The following is a 13655-nucleotide window of genomic DNA, read 5'->3' as shown; positions in this document are numbered from 1 at the left end:
CGACCATTGGCAGTGATGTGGCCGCGCTACCACGTGGCCCTGTACGTGTGTGTGTTTGCACCCACGTATATGACGGTGCAATTATGGACCGGAATCCGGATTGTCGGAACGGGATTTCGTGGTGGGAAACACACGCAACCAAACACAAACGTCGGCGGCGTGTTTCGCCTCGGTGCCATAAATTCGTAATTCATTTAAGGATATCCCATTCACTCATTAACGCGATGCCAAATTAACGTCGACGAAATGAAATGTTACGTTCGGCGCTTTGCGTGCCACACCGCCACCTTTTCCCTGGCCGTTCAATACAGCCGGATGTGGGGTATGGAGAATTGTGCGTAATTTTACCTACGCACCAACGTTGCGTTGGGTGATAGGAAAGGGGCGAGATTTTCATCTCCTTTTCCGGAATTCTTTCCACGGAGTTCGGGGAAGAAAAAATCACACGAAACAACATTCAGTCCGTGTGTGTGTGGTTGGGGAGGGAGAAAAAGTTTTTCCAAACTCTAAAAAGCTGTCTCTGTACGTCCTTCGAAGGACACGCGTAGGAAATACGGGGAAATTATTGCCTTCCTTCTAGTTCGTGCCAAGTTTTCCTGTACATCTTTGAGCTAACATGAGATTTGGTAAAACTTTTAATCTAAGTCAGGAATGTACAACATCTTGGCAGAAGCAGCAGTCGATCTAATACATCGGAAAATGAAGATCTATTTGGATGTAGTACGACCGGTTTTATGGCATCCGGATTTCTAAAAAACTAAATTAAATATAAATAATACAAAATAAAACTTATGCTACTCAAATTACATTAAAACTTATAGTAGTAATGAGCATGCATTGAAATCTTTCGCTTGTAGATAAAGTCAACGAAAGCTTTAAACGTCAGCTATTCTAGTGCCATAAAAAAGAAAATTAACAAAAATTAGAGAATAAAAAGAAAGAATGATAATCGAATTTTTGTTCTTCGTTGTTACCATTTAGCAGTTGCTTCCTCTAAATAGAGTAATTTTACATTACTATTTTTTACAACATTATTATATTACAACAAATTTATGCTCTGCAACAGTAATATTTCTGCAATTGTAATATTTTTTGTGATGAAACCTGTTTTATTAGAAATTGTTTACAAAGGTATGATAAATAATTTGCAATTGTATTTTAACAATCTTAGTTCAGCTAAACATAACCAAATAATATAATATGTTATTCGCAATGCATGCTTATGTTCTGAAACCTCTTTGTGTTTGACACACCTGCCGTACAAGTGAAAACCAACGTGCCGTATCTTGCTGATCGAGAGGCGATAAAGTGTACTGATAAGCTGTGAACGTACGAACAACTTTCTCCTGTGTGTGTCACAGGAGTTTTTTCTACCATACGGAAAGAGGAAGAATGTGTGTTGTCGTATCAGTTTGATTTGATTTCAACCGTGTCTAATTTGTGGTATAATAAAAAAGGCAAAGTTATCGTTTGTTATCGAGTGTCAAATCTGGGTTGATGTAAAGATCCTTACTGGGAGATTGTTATTCAAAATGGTTGATACCGACGAAAAGTTAGCTTGGCACAATGTGCTCTGGTTACTTTGCAATGATGGTATTATAAAGCATTTATTGTAAAGTATTTTAAACACACATTTGCCATACGTGTGTTTACAGTGAAAGAGCTTAACAGCTTGTTAAACAATCTTTAAACACTCTTGTTTGCTTGAAACCATTCGATCAACAGCTTCTGTCCAAGTAGCAATTGTTACAAAGTTTAGCAAATTCTCAAAATCCCCCATATCGAAAGGAAACAATTAAATGCTCTTAAATATGGCAACAAAATCCAGCATCCTGGGGAAGCCCAGCGCCAAACCCGGGTCGATAATTAGTGCATTTACTTTGCGAAAACTCAAAAACCGATTAACGCCTCGCCTGCTGGCCTCGCTGGTCTACTCGAGGCAAGAGGCACCATCGTCAGCGTCTGGTCCATCAGCTCTCGGTGGGATCGATGACCAGATCCTGCGTCTCTACTGCGACCTCCGTACCCCCCCTGTGCCATTCGTTCGCCACCGACTGGTCACTGACGGAACAGGAATACCAGCCGCTTGTTTGCATGAGTGAAAGGTTAGATAGACATCAAACCGAGCATGCGCCTACGAGGAAGGGAATCGCCTGTTCCCCTCGACGAACTCGAGAAGTGTCAAAGCGTGTGCGTTCGGGTTTTTTTTTTTCAGAGTCGCCAGGGCACCGAGGAGTCGCCCCGTTCGACTGCAATTCCCATCCTGCCATGCGTTCTTCCGCGCTCTCTGCAACACATGCACACACTGAAGCGTCTAACGTTTGACGTTTGATAGATATTCGTACGAAGGCTGTACTACTGGTGTTAGTAGTAAAAGAGCGACTATACGGTGTACTCTGTATTTTGTACGAAGCGGTTGTAAGTGATGCATGCTACTATACTGCTCACAGGAAACGCGAACCGGTGGACCACGTGGAAACTGAAACGAGAAGGCAACAAAAAAACGACTCTCCAATTGAATAACCGACGAGACTACCTCACTTTTTGTGTAGTTTGTGCTTATCATCATCATTCTAGCTGGTGCGATGCGGACCAAGAAACACCGGAAGAATCCAATCGAGTCAGCAAGTTTAACTTGCATCCCGATGAAGACATGGAAGGAAACCGGCCAGTGTGTGTGGAGTGCCACATGGTGCTCCCCATTTTATGCGCTGGTCGTTTCTGCGTGGTTGTGATCAATCTCGTGTCTCGCACCGCGGAATGATAGGGAATGGCAGCGCAATGTTTCGCTTGCACTGGCGGGAATGGCGCGCTTGTATTCCGTCTCGCTTGCGATACGCGACTTGAGTACGCACTTCGTGCCGGATGTATGGCGATGTGTTGTGGTTGTGTTTGTGGAGGTTCTGTGCGTTCCACGGGGATTCGGGCAGTCAGCATCGTCGTCGTATTTGTCGTGTGGTACACATCGTTCATCATCGGTTTGGAGGCCACCAATAATACCCGCTGTAACTGGAGCCGTACCGTATGGTGGTCGAAACAGTAAACTCCACTGCACGTCGACGCCAACCGTTATCAGTTGTTCCGTTGACGTTTGTGCGGTAAGCCACGATCGTGCTTCCTCCGGGTTCTGGCCAGTGTACACGTGAAATCGTATACCTCCGTTCGTGATCGATAGTGACATCCCGTTGGGGATGTGTGCTGTGGGAAAACGCGTTTTCTGCCACTGGCAAAGTGCACCCTGGGAAGAGATTTTATCAAATCGCGATACAAGATGTCGTCGTAGTGATTTCGGGAACAATGTGTGAAAACCCGTTGCGGATGGGTTTAACAGTGTACGATCCAAGCCCAAGTGATCCATTACGGCTATGCTTTCCGCTACTGGCCAAGAAGGACGCAACATATGCTAGCGGATTCGCGATGCACAACCAACATCAAAGTGCAGCGGCCAGCTGCAGCAGAATAGATCAAATGACGGCCATTGTGAAGAAGCGCTTGTGTACGTGAGCCGCATGTGTGTATGTGTGGTTGAGCGTGTGTGTGCCTTAAGGAAATGGGGACACTTGATGTGTGGAATGTTCTGTTGGTGGATGCCTGTTAGGTGCAACACAGCTGGAAGCACTGCATGGAGCTGCATTTTGCGCTGCTATAGCAAAGACGCATGGACAATCTGTCGGCCCTTTGGCAGTACACGGACACATGGAAGATGTTATGTGGGTGGCAATTGTACAGCAACGTTCTTTGTGTAGGTTTTGTTAATTTTTTTCGTAAGTGATGCGTGCCATAGCACCGCAAAGTTTCCTCCCCGGGGCCCATCGGAAGTATCAGTAAGTTCCACAGAGCATAGAGCTCTCACAAACACCCGGTCAGCTGAGCCAAACTAATGTACGTTTTGCATACGAACCAAAGAAATGTGTCGAAAAACACTTTCCAGTCTAATCCTTCTTAGAAGCCGTGGTTTGGTTTTTGCATACTCCTTCACAAGGGAAAACAAAAGCCGTGGTTTTGTCTGTTGGTTTATAGAAATTTAAATAAACATAATTCCGAACTGTCTGCAATCTCCGTACGTCGAATCTTGAGAACATGTTCGGAAATAAAAAAAAACACCCACTTTATGAGCTTTGTGGTTATTTTGCAATAACAATTCAGCTCGGAAGCCGATTTTATGCGCTGTCGCTTGAAGATTTCCATTTTAAGTCTTTTTTTACCCCCCCCCCCCCCCCCCCCCCCTACCCAAGAACTCGGCTTGGAGTGACATTTTGCAGCACATGGTGTGAGTGTGGACATAAAGAAAAATGAATAAATAAAATAAATATCACCTTAATAGGATGTTCCATTTGTTTTGTTTTATGAGCTTTCCTCTCATCATATGTCTTTCCGTTTTGCCGTACGTCTATAAGAGGAACCCGGAACTTGGTACCGATCTCTTATCGGTACGGCACGAAACCATTATCAATATATCATTCTCTATCGTCCCGGGCACAGTTTCATACAGCAGAAAGCCAACTCTCAATCGTTTAGAACATCGGAAAATTGGTCCACAAACGATAGGCAAAATGGAAGGAACATAACATCCCCAAACCAAACGCACGCACTCACGCATGACAAATAAATGCGTATGGCTTCCGGAGAAGGACAAATGAGGCAAAACAACCGAAACAAACTAAACAAAAAAATCCGCACCTTCCAACATTTAGAGTGTGCGCTAAGGATGTGTGGCCCCAAACTACCTCCCCCATTCCCCACCACCATCCGGGCCCGAAGAACTCTGCTGACGATGGTTGATTCGATGATTCGTTTCAATGATTCACGAGCGGTTTTACGACCGTGACTCGTACCGGGTTCCGCTCAAATTACTTTATCATCATAATCCGGCTTCTAATGGGTTGCCTTTTGTTTAAGCATTCCTTTAGCATACACCGACCCTGTACCCCGCATTTTCCCGAACGCCGGCAATCGTTTTAGTTCTTTTGGAGTGCCACTTCACGCCTTCCAGACACTTAAAAGGTTTATTTTAATGCGATGAATGCGTTGTTAGGCCGCGGTACGGTGGCCCCAGTGAAAACAAAAAGTATGTGTGTTTTTGTTTTTGGTTGGTTGGTATTCGTGGCTCAAACTGGCGGAGACGGATCATCATCCGATACCAGCAGCATGAAATGTGAGCTACACCCTCACCACAACACCAACCGTGGCAGTATGTGAACGTACACAACTGTAATTTGATGATGATAAAGCGAAACTGTTTATTAAGCAATATTCCGTCAACAGTGTTTTCTTTTCACACTTAAATAGACCAGATGTGTGTGTGTGTGAGTGTGCTTTCAAAGGCAAATCCTAAGAATCATGTTTTAATTCTCATTTTTTTTCTTTCTTGTTTAATTTTCACTTGCAGACTTTTAACGTGCCAGACACGCGCACTCCTTTTACACCCGAAGAGCAAGAGGGTATGTACGGTTTACATCGGAAGAATTCATTTTCAGTTTGATAATTTAACCCACGCAAGCATCCACTTACTTCGCTTCCTTTCCCATCCGCACCCGGCGAATCCACTTAAGACTAATGAGTATCCAACCCGAACTACCCCCCTTGGGGTAGGAGGATGGATGCGAAGGTGGGGGGAGATGATTTAAATTCCGTCGTGCATGTCTGCAGTTGATGGTCAGCAGACGCGATAAATTTTCTTGCCTTTTCTTGGAGCTTGGAACCTTCGCTTACGGTCATTTAAAAGTCGGCTAAATGACTTAGTGGACAGGGGCGTTACATGGATACGTCTCAACGATCGGAACTCCCTTGCGGTAAGAAACTCCTGAAGCATGAAACTTGGATCTGCCATTTTGTGTGGCACGGACGATGTTGCATTCAGGCGTGTAGCTGTACATGGAAGCGGAACACCCATGGTTGGCTCGAATTTTGACCAATAATCAAGGGATTGCGTGTGGAACTATAATATTGAAGTTGACGTTACGCTCCCTATGTGGAGTTGAGGATATAAAAAGGACACTCACATCGCATTAACGTTTCTGGGCGGAGCATTTTTTTGCTAGTTAACAACTCCCTTAAAACCCAACAACCTGAATAACCAACTCCACACGAGCTCCAATGAAAATGCTTCAGGTATTTGTTGTGCAACTAACCGCCTAGCTCTGTTGCTAAGTAACAACATTTTATTGGTGTTGCGCCGTGTCTGGTCCTTTTGCATAAAACTATACACAAGCACGCCAATCTCCATGACAAAACTGACGAACAAACAATTACCATCATTCGTGATCGGGGCGTGATGATATTTGGTTCGTGCGGAACTCTACACCCGTTCAAGTCACTTCGCCTTCGTGGGCAAAACACATAAGGAGACACAAATGGAAATTAGTCTCATTTGAAAACGCATGTTCCCTCCCGATGGTGGCAGATCGTTTGATGTGCTCTTCCGAGCGTACGAGAACCGAAAAAAAAGGATAACATAGGTGACGAGTTCGCATAATCGGGTCGGTCCCGATCTTTAAACGCTGTCAAATGGCAGCTGGAAGCATATGGAAGCGACTTTTGAATGGAGTCGAAATGGATTTCTTTTCTTACGTCTGTGTGACCCGTTCCCCACCACTCCCCATCCAGCCATTGCTTCCTAAATCGATGATAACCTTACGGGGTGACACAACACAACTACTCGTTAGTCGTTTGCTTTTTTTTGCCATTCTTTTTAAGCTCTTGTCCCATTGAGGCGTACGTCGATGAGATAGTCCGTCACAAAACAGGGGCGCGCATAGGCACGCGGTACACACGTACCACCGTATGGTGTGTGTTTTTCCTTCTGTCTTTCTTCCCTTCTTCCCTTAACAAAAACCCGAGTCTTCCGCCTTCTAATCGGGTATCCTCCCGGTCTTCCCGGACTGGGGTTGGCCCCAGTCACCGAAGGAAGTTACCGGCATTTACATGCAAATGAATGTAAAGTCATGCTTATCGCTCTACAAACAGTTGAGCGGCCCATACCGGTCCCGTGGAAGCTGCCATTTGACCTCTTCACCGGTTTCCATACGTTCTCCGGGGTTGTTTTTTCTTCTTCTTTCGTGTATGTGTTTCGTTCGTTTGCTTTAGCTTTTTTTTCCCCCCCACTTCTCTCATCTACATTGCCCTCGCATGCTCCTTCACTTTCATTCTACCCGTGCGCTGTGGAATTCCTGCACGGCTGTAGCATAGTTATACATATACATTGGGCTCTGAACAAACAAAACCTAGTTTCGATGGCCGCGAGTCAAATTACGGGTGCAAGAGGCACGGAAGTTAAAAAAAAAGGCAAAAAAGACGACAAAACACAAATGTTGTCGCTATCAAATTTTAGAACCATTGAACGAAACCCAAGCACTAGCAGTGGAAAGAGAACGAAAAAAAACACAAAGAATAACGAGACTATTCCAAAAGTTTGCTAATGCGCCAGGAAAAACATGCATGCAATCGGATGCTTTTGGGGGTTTGGATTTTGTTTTTTTGGAGGTTAGTTGATGGAGAACGAAGGGTTATGGGTGACGAGGGGTGGACAGAGTGGAGGGGGTAACCAAATGAATATTAAACGTGTGTCGAGCGTTCATTTGGGACCTGAAGAACCTAAACGAAATAAAACGACTTTTGCGCTTGGGGATACAGGAAGCGCGCAGAAGCGAAAAAAAAATAAACAAAAATTAAACAAACATAAGAATCAAAAGCTTTAACCCTTCGAGTGGATGCCGAGAAGTTGAAGGTACACTTTATAACCCTCCGAACCACAAGACGCAATGGTCAGAAAGTTAAGTGAAAAGTGACATGGAAAAGGGTGAAGTGAGGTGAATTCACTTTAATAATCAATTTCCAGAAGTTGGTTTTGATGTCATTTTTGCTTTCCTTTCAAAAGCAACACGTTTTCGCTTAAGATGGTTAGCAAAAGGGATTAGTTAAGGGAACCGTAATAGTGACGAAACATCTTCTAAAGTGTTTTTAAACATTGCTTCACTGCAACGTACAAATTGTACACTTTGTTTGCACACCCGTCCCATCGAAATACGAAGTTCGTTCTTCGGCTTCATTTATGCATTAATTTTCTCATTATGCACTCAGTAATTTAATTACCTTTTCCCTCCGTACCGTGCGGTACGTACCATGCGACCGTGATTGACGCACTTCCGTTTCATTTCGATTCATAACGAACGTTTAATTTCCTCTCTGTGGCCCCTCTGGTAGAAGTGTCGTGCAGTGGGTTTTTGTGATGCATCTCGGTGTTGTGCAGTTGCATCGGAGTTTATTAAAATATAAACGCCTCAAAGCTCATAGCTGTGTGGTGCCGTATGTGTTCCAAAGTGATGCAATATTCAGGTGAAGGTATTTAATATTCTGTGAAAAATGTTTCGGAAAATGGGTTTTAAAAATATGTGTGCAACAAATAGTTTTCTTTTGCATAGCACAATGTATGGTGCAAAAGGAGTTGCATTTTTTTTAAATTCATTAAAAAAAATTTGCATTTGTTTTAAATAAACATTCTTTTAATTTTCTTGTAGTATATAAAAAAATCAATTTAACAATTAATCTATTTTCTGTCATTTTTATTCTACTCGCAAAAAAATAAGTCTAAAATGATTTTAAATGTTTTCAAAGTTTAAATAAACAAGCTCAACACTTAACTATTGTGAGTAACATTTAACAAAATAGAAAAATAAGTTAAAATAAAATTTCTTTACAAACTACTCATGCTTCGCAAATCCAATGTCAGCGTGGGTTAGGGTTTTGAAGGACAATTTTCCGGCATTGCTCAGTTTGAATAGAAAATGTTCCTTCCATCGAAAGAAACGCCTCCCGTACCTGTCCGTACAGTTTGGCTTCCTCTTGCGTTTTTTTTTAATTCCTCTTAGCGTTCGTCCATTTTTCATTCTTTTTTTTGTTTGTTTGCTCTAACTGCAACACCACCGGTAGGACGAACGGTTCGAGAGGACGGAACCAGTTTGCCCTAATTAAAAAGTAAGCATCGAGTGCAAAGGACCCGAAGGCGTTTGTTTGTTTGTGTGTGTATGTGTGGTGGGTGGGTTTTTCCTTTTTTTCCCACCAACTCGCACCCTTAGCCAAATCGTCCCACTCCGTTGCAAAGCCGGTAAAAAGAGTAATAATGAAAAGCGCTTCGATCGTGGAATGCATCCAAAGCGACGTGGAAAACTGTCATGACAAAGGCAGTGCCTAACTGGGAGAGAAGGAGGAAAATGAGTGTAACCGTCAGTAAGGATGTTGACGATGGCGACGAAGACGACAGTAACAATGGATGTGGCACGGGTTAAAAGAGGAAAATAATAAAAACCTCGTTTTTTCCATCCCATCTAAGCCTGAGCTCAGGAAAAACAACTGCCATTCAGGGTGGAACACTGCGCCTCCTCTTCCTCTCTCTTCCTTCTTCCCCTCTTCCCCGCCCCACCAACACAAAACTCTGTAAAGGCACGACACCAACGGATAAAATGCAAGAACCCGCAACAAACAGCAAACAAGCGTTGGGAGAAGTGCAGAAAAAAAACAGAAAGTCAACTCCATCTTCCTGGTACATCCACTACCGGAGCTTAGGGGCGAGCCTCAAAATTACACTCACTACTTTGAACTTCATTAAAATTGAATCCCAGCAATTACGGTCCGAATTAAAAGCGGCTCCAAAAAAACCCATCACGTCGAGCTGAATTCGCGTCGAAAGAGAGGAAGCGAAAAGAAAGAAACATACCCAAAATCCCTCGCTGCTGAAATCGAGCTTCCTTCGATGTGGCCACTACCACCAGAGCAAACCGCGTTTTGCAGTTGATGTTTTGAATTTCCCCATTTCGCACTTGGAATTTTTGATCTTTTCTCGATGGCGTTAAATTGAAGCCTGGTGGATACGGACGCAACGCGGTAAAGGTGTGTATGTGTGTGTGTGTGTGTTTTTTGTTTCGATTTTTCCCTTTTTTCGAAGGGCTCGAAACCGACCCCGGTGGTGGGTTTTTGAGTGTTCAAATTTCAGTGGCCTTTTTCACCGTTTGCCACTAATTGGGAAACAGTTTTCGATGTACTTTGGTCGGATGCATTTGCAAACGGATTCTTTACTACCGGTTGGTACTATTGGGCCAACCAAATCTAGTTTTGCTCATTTTGCTGGAGGTTTGAGCAATATAATTGCAAGGATGCAAATTGTAAGCATATGTTGCTGCAAAGAGAATATTATGATGAAGTCCAACATTTATGTTTAGTTTTAAGCGAGATCGACAAAAAAATTGAGAATTTTTTCCTCTAAAAAGTAATAAATATCCTTTAAGAAACAATTTATAAATAAAAAAGTTACAACTGTGAAGAGAATTTGAAGAGATTTCCAAGTAGTAACGAGTTTGTGAAAGCTTAACAACGCTTAAAGACTTCATAATAGAATCTCTAACTTTACATTGCTTCTAAAAGTCCTTATTTAAACTTGATAAGATCTTCAGCAAGCACCTCAGCTTCATTTAGCGCTACACAATCACCAACATCAACATCCACTCCCGTCATTCGCCCAAAAATGAAAGCATCTGGATCATGTACTAGGGTTTTGCAACAAATAACATAAAATGGCACATCATCAAGGCACGACGTGCCCCGGCGACAAAACACACCGATAATCTTTCCACAACTCATCAGTCACACCGAAAGGCTAGGGTTTCTCGGGAAAAAAGGGCAGCACGAGCAACGAGCAAAAAAAAAGGCCCTGGACATCCACAAGCGGACGGAAACGTTGATGTCGAAAAACGCACACCGAAGCACAATATTTGCTTGGCCGTTGTCTGTACTTCTTCTTCAATATTGTCTAGCTCATCCCGAATCCGTTTGATGCCGCAGCATCTTTCCCACAGCACTTCGGTGAAGGGGAGATGGCGGGAATTTAATTAACCCGAACATTGTTTGAATACTGACGCCTTGTCAATTATTTACAGTATCGATCCGTTGAAATACGGGACCCGTGTGGCCACAGTTTGACGCAAGGGGTGATAAAATTAGACGACCACGGTGACGATACGGCCAGGACGTGTACCGTTGGGCAGGTGCTGTGGACGGATGGTTCGAAAAATCGTTGTCCCTTAAGTGTGACATCACCATTTGACAGCCGAGCGAGGGAACGATTATCTTCACCCGGGGAACCCAATGGTTTGGGGTTCGCTTGTGCGAACATCCGTAAGTACCTTGGGGTGGGTTGCAGTGGAGGGAAGGACGGCCCCGGGGGAAGGAGTCCCGTTTTACAGATCGTACCCGTGTGTCCCGCTGCTAAAGTGGAGCTCATTTTTCTTCATCCCTTATTTTTACCGGGGCGGTAGATATACATCGTTCACTGTAAAGAAACGGACAAAACGACCATGTCTGGAGCAAATGAAACGTAACCGAACGGCTATTTGTACTTGCCTTGGTTGCGACACCCTCAAACCTGGTAGAAGTCCTTGTATATCCTTCCAATGTTCGTTAGCCAGCTCAGGACACCGTAGTGTGTCACCTTTTTCCGCTTCTCAACAGCTTCTCCATACGGGGAGGGTGTTTTGGAAGGTTTTATATCTTAATTGAATTTTACCTCCAAAAGTCCTTCCCATTGGGCTGAACATTTAAGAAACCGATGGTCCTTTGGCAAGCTGCCATGGACAAAATCTTCCCAAGAGATAAAGACTTACCACCGGCGGGGTAAAGAAAAGTATGTTAACTCACCTACAGCACACACAGAGAAACAGTTGCCACGTCTTACAAACACATCCGATAACGGGTGGTCCGCGACTCTTTCCCACCGGTTGGGTAATAGTTGTGGACGAGTTGGACGATTTATGTTCTTGTTTTTCCCCCACACGGAAAATACATCTTCGGGGAACAGTATTGGACAGTTCAAGGTGCAACAGGGACTTTCCCTCACGTGTGGGAACTCGATGATAGGCTTCTTGGTCGAGTTCTCGGGAGGTTTTTTTTTGTTGCACGAAGTGCTGCAAAGAAGTGACGACAGTAACTGCTTGATTAGTAGCATACAACAACCTAACAACTTTCGGAGTAATTTCTTGTGTGATATCTCGAGAGGGGAGAACTCCCCAGTGTCCATACCTTCTTGCGGGTAATGGCCGATAGGTGTACCGTGTTGTAACCGAACGAAAGGACACTCTTTCTACTTATCGACCAAATTTACGGTTGCGATTGTTTCGCTGATTGTCCGTGTGAAGACCCGGCAGGTAGGTAGACCAGGTGGTCTATCGTAGCGAAAAGTCATGTCCATTTGCCCCGAAGGTATCCGAACAATTGACCTGTCGTACTGCCGACGTTACCTGTCAGTGCCATTGCTCTTTGCTATCATTTCAACTGCTCCGTGTGGGATCTCCATTACTTCTTCACCATTCTAAAGACGGCCACCATAAAATAGGGCGCTTCTTTTCTACTTCGACTGTTCCACCAGGATGGATCGATTTTTTTTCCTTATAACCCTCTTGTGTGTTGCGTATATTTCTAGCATCAAACCTCTCCTTATCGATACACCCTGGTAGTAGTCAGGACGTCGAATAGAATCGATAAGGTTTATACACACAAACGCGACATCGAACCCATTTACGATAATGGTGCGAACATGGGTTCCCCAAACCAACAGCGAACCCTGCCGTTGCGATAAGAAATGGACGGTGAAAGTGAAAACCATCCCAAAGCACATCTCACTGAAATGCGCGTGAATAAAACCATTTGCCAGCAAACGATTGTGCAAAAGGATACGGTTACGTTTCGTGATGGTCCTTTCGAGTACTACTTGCTCAAGCGCGCTGTACAGTGTACGGTGGAAACGTGATGGAAAGTCTCGCCCGATGGTGGAACCATTTAAAAGCCCCCCCCCCGACACACACTGATGGAAGGTAAATTGACTTTTCGACGGATTAAGTCATGTGTGAGGTTGAGGTGATGAAGGTTGATTCCGGCTGGGTATTGTCGGAATTTGGACTTTGGGTTTTCTCGGAACAAAAAGATACCAACAATTGGTCGAGATATCATAGTGTCTCATGGGAAGGAGTTTTTATCCTTCATTCAGTGTTTTGTTGAACGGATTGCGTGTTAATTGCATTAGTTTGCTTATATGAATCTATCCCAACGTTTATATCCCTTTTTTAAACAAGTTAGAACTCTATTATTTATTTTTATTTACATATGCTACCATATAAATTAGTAAAGAACGGCATTCATTATTATTAACAATTAAATAAAATATTTAAAACAAGCTAATCCTTAGTATATTTCAGTGATTTATAATACATTTAGCGATTATTTTTTGTTAAATATAATTACTCCTCAACTTGTAACCGGTGACTCCTTTCGATCATAAACTGCACCAAGTGCTTGTCACTCACGTGGAACACCGAATGCCCAAACAGACACCGAGCACACTAACAGTGATTGCTAATAACACCGCAAACGAAATAAAAAACACCCTCCAACTCATCATTTTCACATCTAATATATTTTGCTGTCCAGCTGCATTCACTATCCTTTTACTTTGCTTGTTGCTTGTCCTAGTAATTCACCACAATCCACTTGACCCGGTGGTGTTTCCAGTTGTGCTGGCTGCAACTAGCAACAGATGATCAGCTCGAACACCGTACGCTCGTGTGTATGGCAGAGAAAAACGGGATACTAAAATTTTACGACAAACTCAAACA

The 13655-nt window shown here is 43.5% G+C and overlaps 1 long non-coding RNA gene across 2 annotated transcripts in view; it reads left to right on the top strand.

Moving 5' to 3' along the window:
* Positions 1-1710: 1710 nt before the first annotated feature.
* The window catches only part of LOC125761371 (uncharacterized), a 43733-nt gene continuing 31788 nt past the window's right edge, over positions 1711-13655 (top strand). The window contains exons 1-2 of one of the 2 annotated variants that reach the window (XR_007418099.1): positions 1711-3824; positions 5390-5441. This is a non-coding gene — a long non-coding RNA (uncharacterized LOC125761371). The remainder of the gene's footprint in view (positions 3825-5389; positions 5442-13655) is intronic. The other variant, XR_007418098.1, reaches the window with a different exon arrangement.

The sequence above is a fragment of the Anopheles funestus genome, chromosome 2RL (genome assembly GCF_943734845.2).
Source record: "Anopheles funestus chromosome 2RL, idAnoFuneDA-416_04, whole genome shotgun sequence".
Lineage (NCBI taxonomy): Eukaryota > Metazoa > Arthropoda > Insecta > Diptera > Culicidae > Anopheles > Anopheles funestus.
Note: the sequence above shows the minus strand (reverse complement) of the source record. Positions and strands in the feature narration are given on the sequence as shown.